Source organism: Octopus bimaculoides, chromosome 18 (genome assembly GCF_001194135.2).
Source record: "Octopus bimaculoides isolate UCB-OBI-ISO-001 chromosome 18, ASM119413v2, whole genome shotgun sequence".
Lineage (NCBI taxonomy): Eukaryota > Metazoa > Mollusca > Cephalopoda > Octopoda > Octopodidae > Octopus > Octopus bimaculoides.
This window is the reverse complement of record NC_068998.1, coordinates 1,504,695-1,511,096: the sequence shown is the minus strand read 5'-3', so window position 1 is coordinate 1,511,096 and position 6,402 is coordinate 1,504,695.

The window sequence follows — 6,402 nt, the reverse complement described above, 5'->3', positions numbered from 1 at the left end:
CACACACACACACACACACACACACACACACACACACACACACGCGCAGAGAGAAAGAGAGAGAAACTATTAAATATACAATCATACACATCTATATACATATATACAAATAAACGTTTATATTTAGGTGAATCTTGATATAAAGCAGAACGCTATCCGGCTGACAGGGACCGAACTCTCAAATCACCAGTTACTAGCTCGAATTGATACCGACTTAGCCAGCTGGTAAGCCTTATACGCTCAATCAACCTCAATACTCACTCTATATTTTAAGGTACTTTTATTTTCGCTTTCTGTTTCGACTCCCGCCAAAGAGTTTTACATTCCTTTAAACTGACTTCACCAATGAAACTGATTATTATTTCCTAATGACCCCCACCCCCGGAATAAGACTGTCGTGTGTGTAAACAAAGATATGTGTATGCATGTATATATAGATATGTCTACATGTGAACGTATATGTATCTAGATATATTCATATCTACATTTGTATACACACATACACGCACACTTAAATATGCACATGTATAAATAATTGCATTTCTATATGTAAATAGGTACATATATATGTATATATACATATACAGAAACATAGTTCATATACAATACACATGCATATATATATATATATATATATATATATATATATATATATATATCATTATGTAAAAGGTAAAAAGAACGGGTGTGAAAAAATCCTGAATCTAGGGATAGATAAATAAAAGAAAAAAGTCTCCATATCCGAATGTGTGCGTCTAAACAGAATGAAATAATGTCGGATGTAAAAGAAAGAGCGAAACAGATAAAGGAAAATAGTTTGCAAAAATAGTGGTGTGTATGTGTGTGTGTGTGTGTGTATGTGTGTGTGTGTGTGTGTGTGTGTGTTGGAGGAGATGAAAGACATGTATGAAATGCTTGAAATAACAGAGGAGAACGAATAAGCAATGACAGGGTTTGCTTTGGAGTAAAGAGCAGTCTTGGAGAAATATTTGGTTGACGATAAAGGACGACGCAATACATGTATAATATATATATATCTACATATACAATATACATACATACACATATGTATTTATATGTGTATATATATATATAGAGAGAGAGAAGGGGGAGAGGGGAAAGGTGAATATAGTAAGAGTGAAAAGGGAAGAAGACAAGAAAGAAGATAGGTATTTTTGTAAATAGAACAATACGAATATTTGTGGTTAATTTAACATTTAATATTAAAGTATGTGCGTTTGTGAATAGGTGCATGTGAGTGTGCGTATGCATGTCGGCATGAGTGTCTATGTACTTATGTATATGTGTGTGTGTATACACACACACACACACACTCGCAGGCAAGTAGCTGGGTGGATTCTAAGATATTTGGAACCAGGAAGAAAAAATACCATGCAACTCCTATGAAGAACTTTCGTTCTCAGTCGTCTGAAATACTGCTTCCAACCATAGTCATCGCAGAGCATCAACCTGGTGGCAGAACTTGAAGCAAAAGTGATAAACAACACTCAGTTAAACATCCACTAATGTTATATCGCCTGGAGAAATGAATCCATGAAGATGATCAACCAAATGACCACAGATACTACGAGTTACACTGTAATCATTCCAGGAATACGGACTTTGATCCTAAGAGGCATGTGACACGTGGAAACGCGCGTAGCGATTCATTAAATGTTTATGATTTCCATCCAAGGATTATTGTTATTACTATATTTATCCTACAATATATGCACACATATGTACGTAGAGCAGTGTGTGTTAGTGAATATATATATATGTCTGTCTGTATGTCTCTTTCTGTGTCTAACTCTGTGTCTGTCTGTTATGAAACTGCATTGTTGCTGTATGTAGTTTGAGAGAATAAACATCTTCGGAATACATTTCAAACGTTAACATCTGATATCAGTTAAGATATCTTCTGATGTCCACCTCGTTCTTCGTGTCTATCGTCATCTTCTGTTTTGCCTCCAACTAGACATTACACAGAGCTGCTCTCAGCGATATTTGAGAAGAAACACACAGAAGGAGAAGAGAAAGAGATGGTCCACAGAACTGTTTCGTCCTTTCAGTTCTAGCTTTAGTCATGAGTTTGGTGGAAGGTAAAGTATGAAAGAAATATCAAGTTCTTGACAAGAACTTTCTTTTAACTACCGAATAAATAAACACGTGTCTAGACAAATATATGTGTTTGTCTATGTTTCTCTCTAAGTGTATGTCTGTATGTATGTCTGTGTCAATATTTATCTATCTATATATATATGTATACGTACATATATACATGTATACATATATACACTTATATATATATATATATATATATATATATATATATACGTGTGTGGGGATGTGTATATAGGTACGTGTGTTTAATTATACGCACTTATATATGTATATACACATATATGCATGCACATGAATGTATACATACATATATGGACATATGCATATATAAATGTGCGTATTATATATATATATATATATATACATACATATATATGTTTATATATAATATGTATATATACGCTGCTATAGACATACCAACTCGCATATACACATTTCCAGAGACGCACTTAAGTAAACGGATACAGATAATATAGAAGACATTATTTAGCTAAAGCCCCAAACCATTAAGATGAAACGACGTTGGTATCTTTGGTTGGTATCATATCAACATATTTTACCAAGGAAATCTAAGAGAGTCTAGAATATCTTAGAATGAAAAGCCGGGAAAATATGATGATGTATTAGTGATAACAACTTCTTTAAAGATGGCTGATGTAATAGGTTGTTGAAAGTATTTTTGCACCTCCTTTGTTTGAAGACTTACACAGCAAATTGTGGTGGTTCTGTGATGGATTATTTTGTATGGAACAACCGGAGTGAAGTGAAGTCGATACAGTTGTTTCCCTGGTATTTTATCAAGTCACTGACTTAACGAATGTATTTGAGTAAATATGTGTTGTTGATTTATGATTAAAGACATTCCACTCGTGATCATCCCCCTCTTGGATTTTCCATGCCTTACTTGGAGCCATCAGCCTGTGATGAAAGAGACGTAGGGGCGTCGTTATGATATATTGCGTGCTCGTCCCTCTCCTCACCTTCTTCTTCTTCTTCTTCTTCTTCTGAGAGTTGAAGAATGAAAGGCAAATTTCACATCGGCGGGAATTGAACTTGAAATGTAAAGAGCCGGAACAAATAACGCAAAGCATTTTTTCTGGGGCTCTTACACTTCTGCTAGCTCGCCACCTTCACAAATGTGTGTGTGTGTGTCTGTGTGTGTGTGTGTGTGTGTGTGTGTCTGTGTGTGCGCGTAATATATATATATATATGTATATCTATACATATATGTATATCTATACATATATGCATATATATATATATGTATATAGAAGTGTGTGCGTGTGCGTGTGAGTAAAGGGTAGTGTATGTGAAATAACCTTTCTATATGATTGAGAAGACCATGCTGACACCGACGCCAACCTGTGGCAAACTTTATGGATTTATTGGACATATTTTGGTACATTATTGCTTCAACAGTCTTTTGTCTGTGATTGGATAAGGATTGGATACAGAAAACAGAGAGAACAATAGGAAGAAAGAACGGCACAAAGGGTGGGGTGGGGGGAGAAGCAAGAAGGAATAGCAAAACAAAGAAGCAGAATAAGATTATAAGAAAAGTGGGAAAATTCATGAAAAGAATTGAAATGAAAAAAAATTGAGTGAAAATAGCAAAGATAAAGAAAAATGTTTGTAGAAAATTGAAGAAACAAAATGGCGTCGATGTAAGTTTGAGCGCTTCGAGTTATTTGAGCAATAGTATATAGTGTCTAATCAAGTAAGTATAACAACATCAACAATAGAAACAACAACATCAAGAACAGCCACAACAACTACAATAACAATAAAGATTATATGAAGACGACGACGACGACGACGATTGCATTGATGACAAAATAATGGCGGCAGGCGGTGGAAAAAACAAAAAATCTGTTTCGATCAATGGGAGCCATGTTTAAAAACTACTATAGAAGCTCAAGAGGGCAAAGAAGAGCCGCTGGGTTCTTTTTTTTCTCGTTTCTTATAAGAACGGATAACTTGTGTATATGTGTGTGTATTGGTACGGGTGTTTCGAGGTGTCTGTCTTTATGTGTGTGTAGGTGTGTATGTGCATGTTTGTGTTTGTGTATGCATTGCTTGTGTATGCATTGCTTGTGTATGTGTGTGTGATGTGTGTGTGTAGCTGAGTGTATAAGTATGCGTGTAGCTATCGCTGCCTGTGTATGCACGTGTGAATATGTTAATATCTGATCATGTGTCTGTGTAAGTGTGCATGACGTGTGTGTTTGTGTGTGTACGTGTCGGTATGTATACGTGAATGTGTTTATGCGTCAAAAATGATCATATGTACAGTGGAGGTGGGTGTTTGCGTGTATAAGTGTATATATGTGTGTATGTGTGTGTGCGCGTGTATGTATCTTATTGTATAAGTGTGTATCTGTATTTTGTCATCAAAATCGGTTCCAATATAAACCACGAACACAAAAGATAAAAATATATATTCCATCTGAACTCCATTTTGGATGTGCGCGCGCGCGCGTTTGTGTGCACGCGTCCACGATGTATATGTATTTCGGTGTGTATGCAAATGTATGCGCTTACATGTGCATATGTGCATACACACACACGCACACACACACACACGCACACATACACCCGCGCACATACACGTACTTATTGGTCAAAGCAAGAAAAATGTAGAAGCAAATTATAGAACTCAATACAATAAAATTGTGTAAATATAAAATATTCGTATCTAAAAATCTTATTGAGAATCGTCAGAAGAGAAAGTACGAAGTTGTAAGTATTTACCTGTAAATGTTGTTATTTACAGGTATATATTCTTTTATTCATTTACTCTTTTAATTGTTTCAGTCATTAGACAACGGCCATGCTGGAGCACCGCCTTGAAGAATTTAAGTTGAATAAATCGACCCCATTATGTTTTATTTTTCAAGCCTGGTACTTATTTTATGGATTTCTTTTGCCGAACTGCTAGCTTACGGGGACGTAAACACACCACCACCGGCTGTCAAGCGGTGGGTTGGGGGACAGACACAGATACATAGATATACATATGTATACACAGCGGACTTCTTTCAATTTCCGTCCATCGAATCCACTCACAAGGCTTATATATATATATATATATATATATATATATATATATATATTTCTATCAGATTTCAGATTTCACCGTGTCGTATCAGTTTGTCTTATTTGCCGGCTCAGTGTTCGTCGTTTCGCAGACATTCGTGAGAATATGTATTCCTAAACAGGTTTCCCCTGTAAATATGCAGTTGATAGCATACGACTTCCTTTCTCCGCAGAGAAGAAAGATTCTGGTCGGAAATTCATTTCTGTTCTATAAACAATACTTGCAGAAGACGCCACGTACAAATATCCGGTTCAAACCAGACGAAGTTCCTTGATGTAAGGAAGAACTGAAGAGAATTAATAGTGGTGGTCCTGGTGGTATTGGCGGCTGTGTTGGGTTGGCATTAGCACTGATTGTGGTGGTGTTGGTGGTGGTACTAGCAGTGTCGGTAGTGGTCATGGTTGTAGTAGTGGAGGAGGTGGTTGGGGTGTTGTAATGACGGTGGTAATAGTGGTAGTGTTTGTGGTGCAGGTAGCAGTAAGAGTGGTCGTAGTAATTTTGGTGCTGGTTATGGTGTGGTGGTGGTGGTGTTCACACACGTTACCATGGAAACACAATACGTTATATGCAACTATGATTACCTGCCTTGGTATGTAGATACACACCTACACAAACACACGTTTATACATACACCCACAAACTCACGCTCACACACACACACACAAACACACATACACAAAACACACAAACACAAAACGCACAAACACAAAACGCACATACATCTAGTCTCAATACACATACACACACGCACATATGAAAAATAAACGGGTTTTCGTCGGTTATGACAAGGGTTCCAGTTGATCCGATTAGCCGAACAGCTTGCTCGTGAAATTAACCAGTCCAAGTGGCTGAGTACTCCACAGACATGCGTACCCTTAACACAGTTTTCAAGGAAATTTATCGTGGCACAGAATGTAACAAGGCTGGCCCCATTGAATTACAGGTACAACTGAGTGGAGTGGAGCAATGTGATATAAAGTGTCTTGTTCAAGGACAGAATGTGCCACTGGGAATCGAACTCACAACTTTACGATTATGAGACGACTACTCGAACTACTAAGCCACGTGCCTTCACCACATACATATACAATCACATGCAAATACACACATATGCGAAAACATAAATATATACACACACACACACACACACACACACACACACACACACACACACACACACA